This window comes from Puma concolor, chromosome B4, assembly GCF_028749965.1.
Source record: "Puma concolor isolate L17-30 chromosome B4, mPumCon1.1.hap2, whole genome shotgun sequence".
Classification (NCBI taxonomy): Eukaryota; Metazoa; Chordata; class Mammalia; order Carnivora; family Felidae; genus Puma; species Puma concolor.
In genome coordinates, this window is record NC_141673.1 from 83,935,802 (window position 1) to 83,952,290 (window position 16,489).

General features: G+C 36.7%; 1 protein-coding gene and 1 pseudogene across 8 annotated transcripts in view; both read left to right on the forward strand.

Moving 5' to 3' along the window:
- The window catches only part of LMNTD1 (lamin tail domain containing 1), a 446,849-nt gene that overhangs the window by 244,481 nt on the left and 185,879 nt on the right, over positions 1-16,489 (forward strand). The window lies entirely within an intron of this gene.
- On the forward strand, positions 7,676-11,998 carry LOC112867832 (protein kinase C-binding protein NELL1 pseudogene; annotated as a pseudogene).

The window sequence follows — 16,489 nt, forward strand, 5'->3', positions numbered from 1 at the left end:
CAAGATACACTAGAGTGAACTCTAACATAGGGGAGAACATGGAGAATTATGAGACCCCCAAAGCAGTGGCAGCTCATCCAGTCCTGGAGCCCCAACAAGGCTTGCCTGAGAAGATGGCATCTCACTTGACTCCTATAAGACAAGTAGACTACTCATTGGCCCTACATATGGGAAACAACCTTTTAGGCCCAGCTCAAACCTCAGGCTATGAAATTGCTTCCTTACCACATGGTCAATCCCACTGGTCTCCTGTCCCTATTCTGAGCTGCTATAGCATTCACTCATTTATTCATTCAATAAGCAAATACTTCTTGTGTCCTATTATGTACCAGGAGGTGTCTAGGCCCTGAGATACAGCAGTGAACAATTAAGTCCTTGCCCTTGGGGAACCTACATTGAAATGAAATGAAGCAGACATTATCAAACAAAGAAATAAATATATAATATATCAGATATGGTAGATCCCGTGAAGAAAACTAAAATGGGATAAGGTAATAGGGGATCTTATTTTAGCTAGGGTGAAGTCCCCCTGCTAAGGTGACATTTGAGTTGAGAGGTGCATAAAGTGTGGAGAACTGAGGGAAGAAGTTTGCAGGCTGAAGGAACATCAAGTGCAAAGGTAATGCAACCAGGAGTTGGTTTGGAGTTGTAGGAGCAGCACTGACTTAGTATTGCTCATTTGACTTCTCATTGAATATCACCTCCAATCGTTATTGCCATTTCAGGTGAAGGCTGAGCTTTTCCTCTCAAACATATTTTCAGTTTATGGAGGCTAAGAACTATAACTTCATCTTCTTTATAATGTTGCTGCTCTTCTCCCTTTATCAGTCCACTGTCTTCATGAGGCTACCAAGAAGTGTTTTACTGACTAATGTTAACTGGGATTTATTTATGTTCTTGATGAATTACATATGTTACTTTCCTTACCTGGCTGATATTAAAAGAGAACATCCCATAAACACTGAAAGAAACGGGTGGGTGGTGAGGAGAAGGGTACAGAAACACAGAAAATATCCTGAGTACCAATTTCAAGATGTGCTTCAAGGGCAAGAACTAGAACACTTGTGGCAATGTTTCTGCAGAGTTTAATGCAGTAGGGATGTACTGGGAACCAGAATTGGATGGACAACTCCAAAAAACTGATTTAGTGAATTGTAGTGTGTGGGTTGATTAAGTATTGATCAGTGACCCAGCTCAGGTCTGAAACAGCCTCAGAACTACCTTCTAATAAGCCATAAAGCAAAAGAATTGTTCACTGATTTAACTGGAAATCTCATTGGGGAAGCTGTGAAATCCTTGGGTATAGGAAGTTAAGAAAGTTTGAAAATTCACTTAAATGTTTATCTTTTTAAAAATCAATGCTGCAAATATCACTAAGGTGGATAAGATTAATTAAGGAACAGATGGTTCTGAAAACTCTGAAGCCATTCTTATTTGAGACTCAGGAAGTACCTGATTCGGATTTCATTAGGTATTTTAGGATATGTTTAGCATGTAAAGTCTTTCTTTAGGCGTTGAGTTCAAATGGATCTCATGTTGTAGAGTAGCAGTGCAGTCTCTGAATCCCTGAGGATCCTGTGACATCAAACTATTTTCAAAATGATGCTAAGATGTTATTTTCTATTAGTATGTCCTGGTGGTAGGGAAATCTGCTGGTGTCTTTGCAGGAACCAAGTAGATAGTACCAGACATTGTGTTCTTCATTACCATGTACTCACAGTTAAAAAAGATGTCTTACTTAAGAATGTCCTTGACAGAGCAGTGAAAATTTATGAAATTTCAGCCCTTAAGTACATATCTTATAAATATTCCATACGCATTAAGTACTTCTTCTGCATACCAAAGCTCAATAGTTGTCTAAAGGAAAAATCATTGTTTGAGTTGCAAGCTGAATAACATTTTTACATAAAAGAATGTCTACACACTATCATTTTATCAACAACAAATGAAGTGGGTATGTCACTTTAAGGAAAATAACTTACTAGGTGCCAATGATAACATTTAAGCTTTCAAACAAAAATTTGAATTTTTGGAAAATTTGTATCTACCACTGTGAGCTTGAAGTTTCCACAAATTTAAAAGGGACTTTTAGGATGAGATTTACATTTATTACATGAATGTTAACAGATGTGATATTTTGATATTGTTTAATGAAATGTGTCAACATTCCGAAGATCTCCATAACTCATTGAACCAGTAATTTTCAGGTGATGAATGCATGTTGTTTCAAAACATGCATGTATAAAAGATCCAGTCAAAGTATAATATACACTGGTGAATTTTAACGTAACACAGTATGAAAAGTTCACTGATGTGGTTTCTGATTCCACATTGCAATAACCATTAATAACTTTTCAAGTTCCGCTATCGTATCAAAACATATCCACAGTTATCTGAAATGCCATTAAAATGTTCTTCTTTTTCCATCTACACATCTATGTGAGGCCAGATTTTCTTTATATACATCAACCAAGGCAACACCCAGCAAACACAGAAGGCAGAAGCAGACATGTGGATCTAACTATCTTTAGTTAATCCAAATATCAGAGATATTTGCAAAAATGTGTAAAAATCTTGCTAGATTTTTTATTTTGAAAATAATTGTTATTTTTCATTAAAAATAGGTTATTTATATTAATATGTAAAGAGGTTGTCCCTGTTATTTTTAAATTAATAAATATTTAAATGTTCTCAGCCTTAATTTCTATTATGAAAAGTATCAATAGACATAAATTGATATAGACATATCTCTTTAGGCTATAAACTCTTTAGAGTCCTTAATAATTTATATAATGCAAATTATTCCAAGCTTAAAATGTGGGAGAACTACTGCTATCTAGGGTTAAAAATTATTATATAATAAAATAATCTAATGAGTATCAGCAACACTGAAAACAGTCTCACTTTCCCTTGTTGGTATGAATGCATACATAGATAAGATTCTATGCATGCATGGATAAATAGATAAATGCTTTCTCCCCACTTCAGACCTCAGGGGCAGGGAGTTGAGTTAATCACAAACCTTAGTCTATGATTAATGGTCCCTGTAAAGCTCTGCTCCTGTTTTATTTAAACTCTTCTAATGTGTTTGCTACATATTCTTCTTTGGTTTTGTATATGTACTTGTAAAACACATATTATGGTTTTATTTACATAAATGGTACCATATATATATATATATATATATATATATATATATATATACACACACATATATAATTTTCTTTCTATTTTTAATCTTAGCATTATAAGGATCTAGCCCTGCTATCACATGCTAATAAGAAAAGACAGGCAAATCATCTGACTTATGTATATTTTTTTCAACATATGCAGCTAGAGATTTTATGGCAGCATTTGAAAATTCTACCCTTTACATGACAAACATGAAAAGCCACCTCTAAGGTACAACCAAATATAAAATGGTTTTACCATTTGCTCTCAAAGCCCATGCCATTGAACAGCTTTTATTGACAGTCTGTGTGGTCCGTATGCTTGTTCGCTCCATCAGGGTTTCTTACAAACGTGAGACAGACCGCAGAACTTCAGCGTTTTGACTCCCCAACTGTGTGATCTTAGGCAGGTTATTTAACCTCTCTGTCCTGTCTATAAAATGGGATTAATAATACTACCTGCTTTATAGTGTTGATATATGGGTTAAATGAATTAATATTTGTAAAGTGTTGAGAACGGCACCTGGAACGTAGGAAACATTATATAGGTATTTGTGAAATGCAGTAAAATCAATGAAAAGAATACGCCATCTGAGAGCATCTGACTAGTTCCTGTGAATCATAATCTGCTTTTCCTATTAGAGCATTTGTCCCCTTTATCTTCCTGAGGAAGATGTTTTGGTAATAAAATATCACTGAATGATTACAGACAGAGGTAGGAGGATCTTACTCTGTTATTTTATAGGAATTAAGTTTTCATACCTTGTAAAGAAATTTTGAAAACTCCAAGAATTATATCATATCCTTTAAAAACTTTACATAAAGATTCTAAGTAACAATTAGATCCTAAGGATAAGAATCAGGGGCAGAGATTCATTGATCAAAAAGACTCATGTGTGCTTAGAATAAGAAAATGAAAGAGCTGTATATTTCATGTCAAATATAGTAAGTTGCCAAGTTCTTTAGGGGCCACAGAGCTATCTTTTTCCCTCTCAAGACTTCTGTGACTTCACACTGTTCTTTCCTGGCCACAGAAAACAGAATTCCCAGTGTCAGGAGCTGTGAACAGAGCAACTACAACAGCCTTCAGGTGCTTTCTATGACCAAGTAATTCCTGGCATGAGGCGTTACATTTTTTACTGCTTTTATCCTTATCACTGATGATGATGTCATTTTAGAAGCACTAACAACATCAGAAAATGATGAGCGCTTTTAATGGAATTTGAAGAAATCTTTCAGATAAAAGGCCAACCATGGGATGAATTTCTTAATTTGAAAATCAAGCCAAATTTAATTGTTCCAAACTGTTTTCTGTTACAGACCATTGTAATAGAAATATTTTTTTTTCCAAGAGTGCTCACAATCACTTTTCAGATTCGGATGTCCTGGAATAAAGCCAGATTAACTCTGAGCTGTGAATTTTACAAACAGTCTTGTTTAACCTATAATCGATTTAAATAGAGCCATTCTACAAAATGCAAACATGGTAATTGGTGCAATTTTATTTTTTTGCATGAAACAGCATACAAGAATATGCTGGCTTTGACTTTCTGGATCTTTGCACAGCCAGAAGTCTGGCAGAATAATCACTGAAGTTCAAATTAGAGCCCCAGATGGAAACACAAACAGGGGCCACCACTGTGCCTTTTTCATGCTTCGAAGCTCAGTTCTGGACAGAAATGTGTTTCTAGTTAAAATGTAATCATTTCCAATTCCTTCTGATCACTGGATCATATTGGAAAGAAACAGCCTGAGGACTACAATTGCTTTTAATTACCACTGAATGTTGATTGAAATTTTCATTTCCTTTCCATACATTTGTATTTTTATTGAACAAACAAGAATAAAATAAAGATATGGCCTCTTTATACTTTGGAGAAAGATCTTTGTTTAACATTACCCTCTTTGAATTAGAATTTCCTTGTCAGGATTTCCTTTCCTTTCCATGGGTTGCAGAAAGAGCCAAATCAGTTTAACATTCTTGAATTGAGGTCAGGTTTAAAATTAGGTAGTGTTGTTTGTTTGTTTGTTTGTTTTAATTCAGTAAGACTCAAGGGAGTTCATATACTTCTGTGATTAGAGAATTTAAAACTGTAAGATACTTTTTTTCCAACCTCACCATGCTTCTACCTCTCCACATAATTTTATTTTATTTTACTATTTTTACATTTTATTTATGTAAATAATCTCTACACCCCACATGGGGCTCGAACTCATGACTCTGAGATCAAGAGTCACATGCTCTCCCAACTTAGCCTGCCAGATGCCCCACCCCACACCATTTTAAAAATTAATATATACCAAAATTATTGGGAGAACAAGTAAAAAACAAATGAATCAAAAGCCAAAAATATCCTTTCTCACAATAAAACTTTATGGAATATTCAATATTTGAAATTTTACATTAGTTCTGATCATCATATATTACTGAAATGCTATAAATAACAACTATTCTTCTTTTTAGCTGGGACCTAAGACCTGTATTCTAAAACCCAGCCGTGAATAGTGGCACCCAAATTCTGCTCAAAATAGGAATGAATGGCAAATAGATGTATCATGGTCTCATATGATTTCTTCTGCAATGTCTCAATTCTGAACAACTTACATGTCTAAGGAAATGTATTTTTAAAAATTTTTTAATGTTTATTTACTTTTGAGAGAGAGAGAGAGAGAGAGAGAGAGAACGTGAGTAGTGGTGGGGACAGAGAGAGAGGGAGACATGGAATCTGAAGCAGGCTCAGAGGCCGACATGGGACTCGAACCTATGAAATGCAAGATCATGACTTGAGCCAAAGTCAGCCACTTAACTGACTGAGCCACCCAGGTGCCCCAGTAAATGTACTTTTTGATGCCTTCCTGATCACAGATTAAAGAAAAAATGCCTTAGGAAATTGATTGCATTGTGGAAATATATGATCTCTAAAATGAATCCCATATTTGGGTTTCTGAAGGGGACATTGGAAATAAAGAGAGGAAATGTATATGCATGTCTGGAAAGATTTCATAAATCAGTATGTTTAATTAATCCACCAAATGTTATTAATAGCATAAGCTGTGGAGTCAGAGATACCTACATGGTTCAAATCCATCTTACTAATTCTGTGAACTTGGGCAAATAACTCAACCTCTCTATGCTTAAATTTTCTTGCCTGATAAGTGACTAATTATAGTCTCTGCCTCAAGAGTTCTGGAGAGGATTAAATCAGATAAAATGAAATGTTCAGCACAGTAACGGAACCATAGTTCTGAATAATGATTATTGTTCCTATACTTACATATACACAAAAAAGAATAAACTACTGTCCCTGCCTTCAGAAATATTATTTTCTCACTGAGGTTTTGATACACATACATGAAAAGTTGTATCCATTCAAACCAGAATATGATTCAGTGAATCTAATAAAAGCTTTAGGGCTTTAGAGAGGAGGAAATCACTATGGAATGCAGTTGTCTGATAAGGCCTCATGGGAGAGAGAGGATTTGAGCTGGACTGTAAATGAAATGTAAGATTCAGATATTGAGAAAGGAGGTGTGGTTTATTCAAATATGAGCAATGGAGGGAAAATTGTCATTTGTATGGGATTTTGTGGGATACTTCTAGACCAGTGAATATGTGTATTTGGCTAGCATGGAAGGTCATTCTTGTAAGAGAGAGTGAGAAGATGTGGAAAGGTGGATTATGGATGTCTTTAAAGGCCTTGGGGTTTTTTGAGTAGGGAATGATAGTAGTTGAGGAAGATTTATTTGGTTGCTTCTTGTTAGATGAGCTGAAGGAAGGATCAGATGGAGAAAGGATGATGAATAAAGAGGTAATTTATGTGTGGAACAGGACGGAGGTCATGAGATTGGAAAGAGAAGATAATGATAGTATGAAATTAGATATTGCAGTTCACGACAATCACCTAGTTTAATCCTTTTAACAACCCTAAATAATACAGCTAGACAGTGAAAATGATACAAGATGAAGTCTGGTTTTCTGATTCCAGAACTCAGGCACTTAACCATTGTGCCATAGTGCCTGCTACATATGGAAAAATTGGTGCCTAGAAATCCATGCATTATTTCCCTTGCAAAATACAGTTTCTTTTTAGATCAAATCCGAAATTGATCAGTGCTATAGAAATAAAATCAACCAAATGAAAAATGCAAAATTGGGAAAGCTTCAGAGTGGAAAAAAGGAAAGGCTTCAGGTGTGTCCTGATTGGAGGTTGTTGTCATGGAGAAGCTGTAAGCAGGCTAACTAGAAGTGGAGCATCTTATGTGATTGGTTAGGGTGTGTACTTGACTTTCTCTGCTTGGTCCTAAATTGAAAGTGGGGACAAAAAGTAGGGAAGCTGTCAGTTATTAATCAAGTCCTGGCCACTTGGGGCTGATTGTTACAGAAGTTATTGTTTACCTTCCTGGATTGTCACTAGAGATAGCAATCTGGCTTCCTGTAGTCTGATTTAAAGTTGGCTGGCTTCCTGGGTTGTTTATCGTACATAAAGGGATTGGTTTCCTGGGCAGGTTGCTGCAGGTTGTGGATCAAAGTTCTATTTTTATATATGGTCTATTTTCCGTTTGTATATTCAGTCTCCCAATATTTTTCCAGGGCTTAGTTGCCTTTGAACTCCCTAAGGTACTTTCTGACCCTGGTGAAAGAAACATTATTCAGGATATAAATGTTAGAAATCTAATTAAAAATTTATTTGGGAGTACAAAGTTAAAATTGCATATTTGAGACTTATAGCCATACAATATTTTATCTCAGAACTAACAATGTGTCCAATCTACACATGCATGGTTGTATATTTCAACTTAGCTTCATGCCCACCCTCTTTGTATATTCTCCCTTCCATTGCAGGGAAGGATCCTGGGAACTATATTTTCCAAAATCCCTCACCAGAAGGTTTCAGGTTATATTCCCTTATGGGAGGTTTTTCCTCAAAATATAAAAAGGAAAAAAAAATCCACTATTCTTCAGTGGCAACCACAGGCAGGCAGGTGAGGGCTTGGAGATGGTTAATGTGAAGTTTTTCCAGTGGCTTCCAAACATCCTCCTGAGAAACATTCACTTTTGTGAATCAGCTAAGGTCAATGGAAGCAGCTTTCCTTATGTTCTTGCACTTCTAGATTTCCTGAAAACTTGCAGGGGCTTCCCTGACATTCGCTCTCCTAGCCCTTTGAATGGTTTGGTAAGTCTTTCATTCCCAATGTTAAACCCTATTTTGTTCAAAATACCTACAGTGATTTTGTCCTTCTGACTGACCCTGATGGAATGATCAGATATTCTGCCAAAAATAGGGGTGTACACATTGTCTGAGAATGTTCTGGATGAAACTGAAAACTGGAAACTATTGTGAAACAGGAAAGACAAGATAAAGAGAAGTATAGCATGAGGATAGAAGCAGAGATTCTAAGATGCCACACTGCTGACTTTGAAGATGTAGGAAGGGGACATGAACTGAGGAAACCTGGAGTATACAAAGGTATACAAAGGTATACCAAGGTATACAAAAAGAGATCCATGCAGCCCCTCATGTGAGTAAGAAATTGACTCAGCTGTTCTGGAATAAGAGTTATTCTTCTTGACCACTGTACAGCAGAAATCATTAACTTTAGGAGTGACACTGTCCATTTGAGAACTGGAACACAGCTATTTTGAACTGAAGAGCAATGGTTTGAGGGATGAGATTTGATACCACTATAAACATAACAGGAAGCACAGGACTGAAAACCTTCTGTACTGGATGGCAGGTGGACAGTGGCACAAGTTCGCATTTGTCAGTGAAACCAAAAGCATGATTTATTCAAGGGAATCATCATCTGGGATGGGAATATTATCTTTATGCCAAATGGATACATAACACAGTGTCTGAACCTGAATCACCCTTGCCAACTTGCAGTGATTTTTTTAAGCCTGATGCAAGGAATAGTGGATTTACAGAGGCTTTTGGCCAAGCCTAAAAAACTAAATTATGCAGCGACAAGACTTAGTCATTTGGAAAACTGTCACTGCAAGAAGACTTGCCAAGTGAGTGGACCACTCTACAGAGACCAAGTCTTCTGGGTTGATGGTGATCACTACAGGAAATGCACATGCAAACGTGGTGCTGTGGAATGTTGAAGAATTTCCTGTCCCCTTCCCGGTTGCTCCCCAGGATCCCTCCTCATGCACATCGCTGGCCAGTGCTGTAAAGTCTGCTGAGCAAAATGTGTCTGTGCAGGAAAAGTCCTTTCAGAAAGCCAGTGGATTTTAGCTAAAAGCTGCTGGGAATGCTGAGGTGGAGTGTTACTAAAAAATTACAGAAGCATGCCCTCCTTTGAACTGCTCAGAAAAGAATCACATGCAGTAGAGGTTATAACTTTTCTACAGAAAGATCTAAATGTGGTGAAAACTCACAGTGCAAAAACTAGAGCACAAAAGCTACTTGTGAGTGCAAGAATGATTGTATCTCTGCCCAGAGAGATTCTGACTGCTGTAGAAATATTGAAGAGTGTGCAGCCAAGATGCATTACTGTCATGCCACTTACTATGTGTGTAAACTTGCCTGGCTTATATCACTGTGACTGTGTCCTGGGATACATTCGTTGTGGGTGACTTCTCTTGTACAGAGTATGATGAATACGGCCCTGGGCAGCACAACTGGGATGAGAATGCCATCTGCACCAACACTGGCCGGGACACTGCTGCACCTGCAAACTGGGCTATGTGGGGATTGGGACCATCTGCAGAGAATTCTGCCAAGAGGGCAGTGGATATGGAATATCTGTGGCTCTTAACAAATGCATCTGGATTCAAAGGAAGCCACTGCGAAAAAGATATTGATGAATGCACAGGGGAAATCGTAGAGTGCCACAACTATTCCTGCTGGTTGGTACGACTGTGAGTGCAGAAGTGGTTTTTATAATGATGGGACCTATTCACTGTCCAAGGAAGCCTATATTGACATTGATGAATGTGCTTTAAGAACTTATACCTGTTGGAATGATTCTGCCTCCATCAACCTGGCAGGGGGATTTGACTGCCTCTGTCTTTATGGGCCCTCCTGCTCTGGTGACTGCCCACATGAAGGAAGACTGAAGTGCAAATGGCAGGTGTGGATTGTGAAAGAAAACAGGTGTTCTCTCCATTCCTATGAGGACCAAAAGATACTCTGCCAGTAGATAACTTGTGTTTGCTGGAATCCAAACGTTGACCTTTTCTGTTGCCCAAAGTGTGACACCAATGTCACGAGTCAATATTTAGATCATAATGGACACAAGCTGTATCAAAATGGAGACAATTGGACTCACAGCTGTCAACAGTGCTGGTGTCTGGAAAGAGAGTTAGATTACAGGCCACTCGCTCCAAATTGAGCTGCGAGTACACAGTCATCTTGGAAAGGCATTGCTGTCCCCGCTGAGTCAGTGACCCCTGCTTAGCTGATAACACTGCCTATGATATCAGAAAAACTTGTCTGGACAGAGGTGGCATTTTAAGGCTTAGCAGCTCAGTGTCAACATGGCTGGATCTCCCTGCACGACCTACACTTGCAAGAATGGAAGTGTCTGCTATTCTGTGGATTTGAAGTGTTTTCATAATAACTGAAGGATGTAAAATGGAATCATCATCATGAGGAAAAATGGACAAAAATGACCATCCAATATGATGAAGAACAGGAGTTGGTGGTTTTGTTTGTTTGTTTGTTTGTTTGTTTACCACAGACAATTATTGAAGTCTCCATCTGAAGAAGGTGTTTGGGGAATGCATTTTGGACCTACTTTTTTGTTCATTCATGCTAACCTAATCTAGGGGATATACAGTGCAGTGCCTTTAAGTCTTTGCTTGTTAGAAGTTTCCCATGTTTTAAATCATGTTTCCCTTATCAGATCATTTGCAAATACATTTATATGATCTCATGGTAACAGTTGATGGAAATTTTGGTTTATTTTGTGTACTAACATAATAGAGACTCAGCTCCTTTTATTTATGCTTTTTCTGGATTTTTGGATCAAATTCTACAAGTAAAGCTGCCTAGTGTAATTTTGTCACCCCTAAACAAACAAAACCCAGCAAAAACAATGGAGAGAAAGAGTAAACATTTTAGCTCTCATATATTAGACTTAACTTCTTAATATGGGTTTCATTTCTTATTTTTTTAAATCTTTCCAGTGTTTAGCACAAAGCTTTGCACAAATCTGTCATTCAATTATATCTGTTAAATCAAGTTGAATTAACTATGCAGATGAAAAAAGAAATAGGAATTTTGAAAAAAGAAATAGGAATTTTGAAGCAAACCAAGTCAGAAGCAGTTGATCAAAAATAAAAATAAGTATAAAAAAGAAAATAATAAAATCATAAGTGATAGTGAAATTGTATATCCTGCTAAGGCCCTTCTACAAAGAGGAAATTTAAGATCAAAAGCATTAATTAGGAACAGTCTTAGAATTATCCTATGGTTTATTTCTGGTTGTATCTACCTTTTAATGCTTTTCCTCACATGCCTTCCTTTCTATTGCTCTTAACTCCTTCCAAACTAATCTGAAATCCTTTTACTTTCTGTTACTAGCCTATTAGTGACTTGTTACTAGCCTAACCCAAGCAACACCTGCCCCACTGGGACTTCTGCAGTAATCTCTCAATTGAGCTCTCTGCTCCCATGCCTGCACCCTCTCGCCCCAGTTCATTCTCTAGATCTGCACTGTCTAAGGTGGTAGCCACCAGCCACATGTGGCTACTGAGCACTGGAAATGCTGCAGGTTTGAATTGAGATGTGCTGGAAGTTTAAAGTACACACTGAATGTAAAAAATGTAAGATGTCAATGAACTTGTATGTTGATATGATAATGACCTGATGGTTTGGATATGTTGGGTTAAATAAGATCTATCAGTAAAAATAGTTTGATACATTTCTTTTCACTTTTAAAAATGTGAATAATAGAAAATTTAAATGTCCTATGTAGTTGGCAGTGTATTTCCACTGGACAGCCCTGCTCTAGACTGTAATCAGTAATCTTTTTAAAATAAAATTTTGTTCCTATTATTACCTCGCTTTAAACCTTGCACATAGGATAAAGACAAAAATTTGTAATGTTGCCTTTAAGCACCTGTCTAATCTGGCTTTTCCATCCCCACATCCTCCTCCTCAACCCTCATAGCTTTGCCCTTCTTACAGTTCCTCAAAGTCACTCTTCTCTTCTTAGCTGCAGTTCCACTCACATGCTATCTCCTACCTGAAATGCTTTTCATACACTTTATGTGTCTGGTTCCTACTCATCCTTTAAGTCTCAGCTGAAATGTTACTACATGAGGGAGGCATTACTTGACAGCCTTATAATCTTAGCATAGGTGGTCATAACAAAATGTGACAGGTGGATAGGTGGCTTAAACAATAGAAATTTGTTTTCCCACGGTTCTAGAGGCTGGAAGTCTGAGATCTGAGTGCTAGCATGGTTAGGTTCAATGAAGGTTCTCTTCCAGGCTCTGAGATGGTCACCTTCTTGATATGTCCTCACATGGCAAAGAGAAAGAGACAGAAACTCTCTGTTGTCTCTTCTTATAAGGGCACTATTCCCAGAAACAATCAACAAAACTAAAAGACAGCCTATGAAATGGGAGAAGATATTTGCAAATGATGTATCTTATAAAGGATTAGTATCCAAAATCTATAAATAACTTATCAAACTCAACACCCAAAAAGTAAATAATCCAGTTAAGAAATGGGCAGAAGACATGAACAAACATTTTCCAAAGAACGCATCCAGATGGCTAACAGACACATGAAAAGATGCTCAACATCACTTGCCATCAGGGAAATACAAATCAAAACCACAATGAGATACCACCTCACACCTGTCAGAATGGCTAATACTAACAGCACAGGAAACAAAAGCCTGAAGAGAAAGGGGAACCCTCTTACACTGTCGGTGGGAATGCAAACTGGTGCAGCCATTCTGGAAAGCAGCGTGAAGGTTCCTCAGAAACTTGAACTACCTCCCTATGACTCAGCAACTGAACTATGAATCATTTACCCAAAGGATACAAAAATACTGATTCAAAGGAGCAAATGCACCCTGATGTTTATAGTAGCATTATCAACAATAGCCACATTGTGGAAAGAGCCCAAATGTCCATCAACAGATGAACGGATAAAGAAGATGTGGGAGATTGTACATATAATTCTTGTGGTTCTAGACCCTTAACTTATGGGATGTGGTACAGTTCAGCAATAAATTATAGGATACCTAGCTGGTGTGTGTGTGTGTGTGTGTGTGTGTGTGTGTGTGTGTGTGTGTAATGGGTTATTATTCAGCCATCAAAGACAATGAAATGTTGCCATTTGCAAGTACATGGATGGAGCTAGAGTGCATTACACTAAGTGAAATAAGTCAGTCAGAGAAAGGCAAATATCATCTGATTTCACTCATGTGGAATTTAAGAAACAAAACAGATGAACATAGGAGAAGGGGAGAGAAAAAGAGAGAGAGAGAGAAGGAAGCAAACCGTAAGAGACTCTTAACTGTAGAGAACAAACTGAGGGTTGATGGAAAGAGGTGGGTGAAGGGATGGGCTAAATGGATGACGGGCATTAAAGGGGGCACTTGTGATGAGCACAGGGTATTATATGTAAGTGATGAATCACTAAATTCTACACCTGAAACAAATTTTGCCATGTATATTAATTAACTAGAATTTAAATAAAAACTTGAAAAAAAGGGAGCTATTCCTATCATGAAGGCCCCACTCTCATGACCTTATCTAAACCTAATTCTTTTGCAAATACCCCATCTCCAAATACTATCATTAGGGGTTAGGGATTCAGTATATGAATTTAGCAGGAGGGCAGATGCAATTCAGTGTATAGCCTTCCCCAACCTATATTAGATCCCCTATTATTTTATCTTATAGCAATATGTTTTGTCCTGTGTAACACTTAACACAATTTATAATTATGTATTTATTAGTTTTACAGGGATAGCATTGCAGAGTTCTTATTCAGTAAATGGTTACGGAAGCATTTTTATTGGGCTTATGTACTTTCAGAGATAGAAGGAACCTTATATAGATATGAGGAAACTAATACAGTTTACCTTTATTTTAAAAAGGGGAGTTCTCTTTTCTGTGATTTATGTCTTATAAAGTTAGTAATATTTAGATTTTCTGTGATTTATGTCTTATAAAGTTAGTAATATTTAGACTGAGAAGCTGTATGACAGTACAATTCCATCATACTGTGATAAAGTACGATAGATGAGATGAGGAAATCCTGCAAATTTGTATTAGGAATAAACAGGTTTACCTCATGTCTTGGGATTATTTAACATGGACCCACTCTGTAATGCTGTGTGTGAGGGAGAGTGGAAGAGGATAAGCCTTTAAATTTCAAAGAAGTCTGAGATATCTTTGCTAGTTCCAAGTAATGCAAGTTTTTTTCAAATAATTCAAATTATATGAAAAAGGTGAAGTCAATTGTAATTGACTGTTGTTTCTGTTATCTCTCAGCTTTGTTTGTCCAGTGATGTCTTCACTTAGTCTTGATTTTTGAAAGATATTTTCACTGGGTATAGAATTCTAGGTTGATATTACTTGAGAGATATTTCCAATTGTTTTTCTGTTTGTTTGTTTTTTGTTTTTTGTTTTTTTCTTTCTTGTCTTTGATTCTCAGTATGTAATGTGTCTACTTTTCTCCAGCTACTTTTAAGATTGTCTCCTTATTTGTCTGATACTTGACTATAATGTGACTTTCATGGTTTTCTTTACATTTATGCTGCTTTGGGTGTGTTGAGATTCTTGGATCTTGGGTTAATAATTGTCATCAAATTGAAAAATGTTTAGACATTCTTTCTTCAAACATTTTTTTCTGTCCCTCTATTTTCTCTCCTCTGAGACTCTAATTACACATACATTAGACTATACTGTCCCACAAATAATTTTTCAGTCTTTTTGTGGTCTCTATGCTTAATTTTGCATTGTTTCTTTTGCTATATCTTGATATTCACAACAAACATATTTCAACAACATCTGAGTTTATGTTACTGAGGTGATTTTTGAAAAACCCCTAGATAATTGCAGGATGGGGGTTAGCTGCTAAGGGAACTAACTGATTAGAGGGTTGGAACTTTCAGTCCCACCTTCTGACCTCAGAGGATGTAAAAGGGCTGGATGTTGAGTTAATCATCAGTGGCTAATTATTTAATCAATCATGCCTACATAATGAAGTTTCTGTAAAAATCCTAATCAAAGGGATTAGGAAAGCTTCCTGGTTGGTGAACATATAGAGGTGCTGGGAGAGTGGCATGTCCAGAGAGGTCATGGAAAGTCCATGCCACTTCCCTCAAACCTTCCACCTGCATCTCTTCCACCTGACTGTTTTTGAGCTGTATCCCTTTTATCATAAAATGTTAATCTCATAAGTAAACTGTTTTCCTGAGTTTTGTGAGCTACTCTAGCAGATTATCAAATTTGGGGAGAAGGTCATAGTATCTCTGATTTAGAGCCAATTAGTCAGAAGCACAGGTGACAGCCTGGACTTGTGATTGGCATCTGAAGTTGATGGGAGAGGGTATTCTTGTGATACTAGGCCCCTAACCTGTGAGATGTGGTACAATGCAGCAGTTAAGTTATAGGATACCTAGTTGGTATCCAGAAAGCTGGAGAATTGTTTGGTATGAAAAGCCCACACATCTGGTGTCAAAAGTGAGTTATTATGAGTAGTAGAGTAAAAGTAGAGGAGAAACACAAAATGTTTTTCTCTTTCAAGTAGTATGTATTTTCCATTAGTAAAAATATGTATACTGAATAGTTTAAGATAAACGTACAAAATTCTTATAAGCTTTATAATTAATTCCCCAATTTCTTACCTCTCCTTCCCAATATGCATATGTTTTAGAGGTAGTTATTATCATGGTATCAATTTAAAAGAAAGAAAGAAAGAAAGAAAGAAAGAAAGAAAGAAAGAAAGAAAGAAAGAAAGAAAGAAAGAAAGAAAGAAAAAGTTAAAACTGTTACAGAAATAATTCCACATCTTCATGGCTTTTCCTATTTTCAACACTCCACTCCTTTTAAAATGATATTTCTTTCAATTACTCAATTGAAATATTTTGAAGAAAATTAAATTAAACTGGGTACTAACTTATGTTTATATTTTATAAGATAAGCTATTTTTAACATAAAATTTTCAAACATAATTTATATCCACCAACAATATCTAATTCATGTGTTTTAATGAAGATGAGACTCTCTAGAGTACTATGTACTACTAATCTTGCTCAGCACCACAGACTCAACTCTTATCAGCTAAACAACTCTTCTTAGACAGTATGATAGTTAATAAAAGAATCAGTTGTCCCTGATTGTT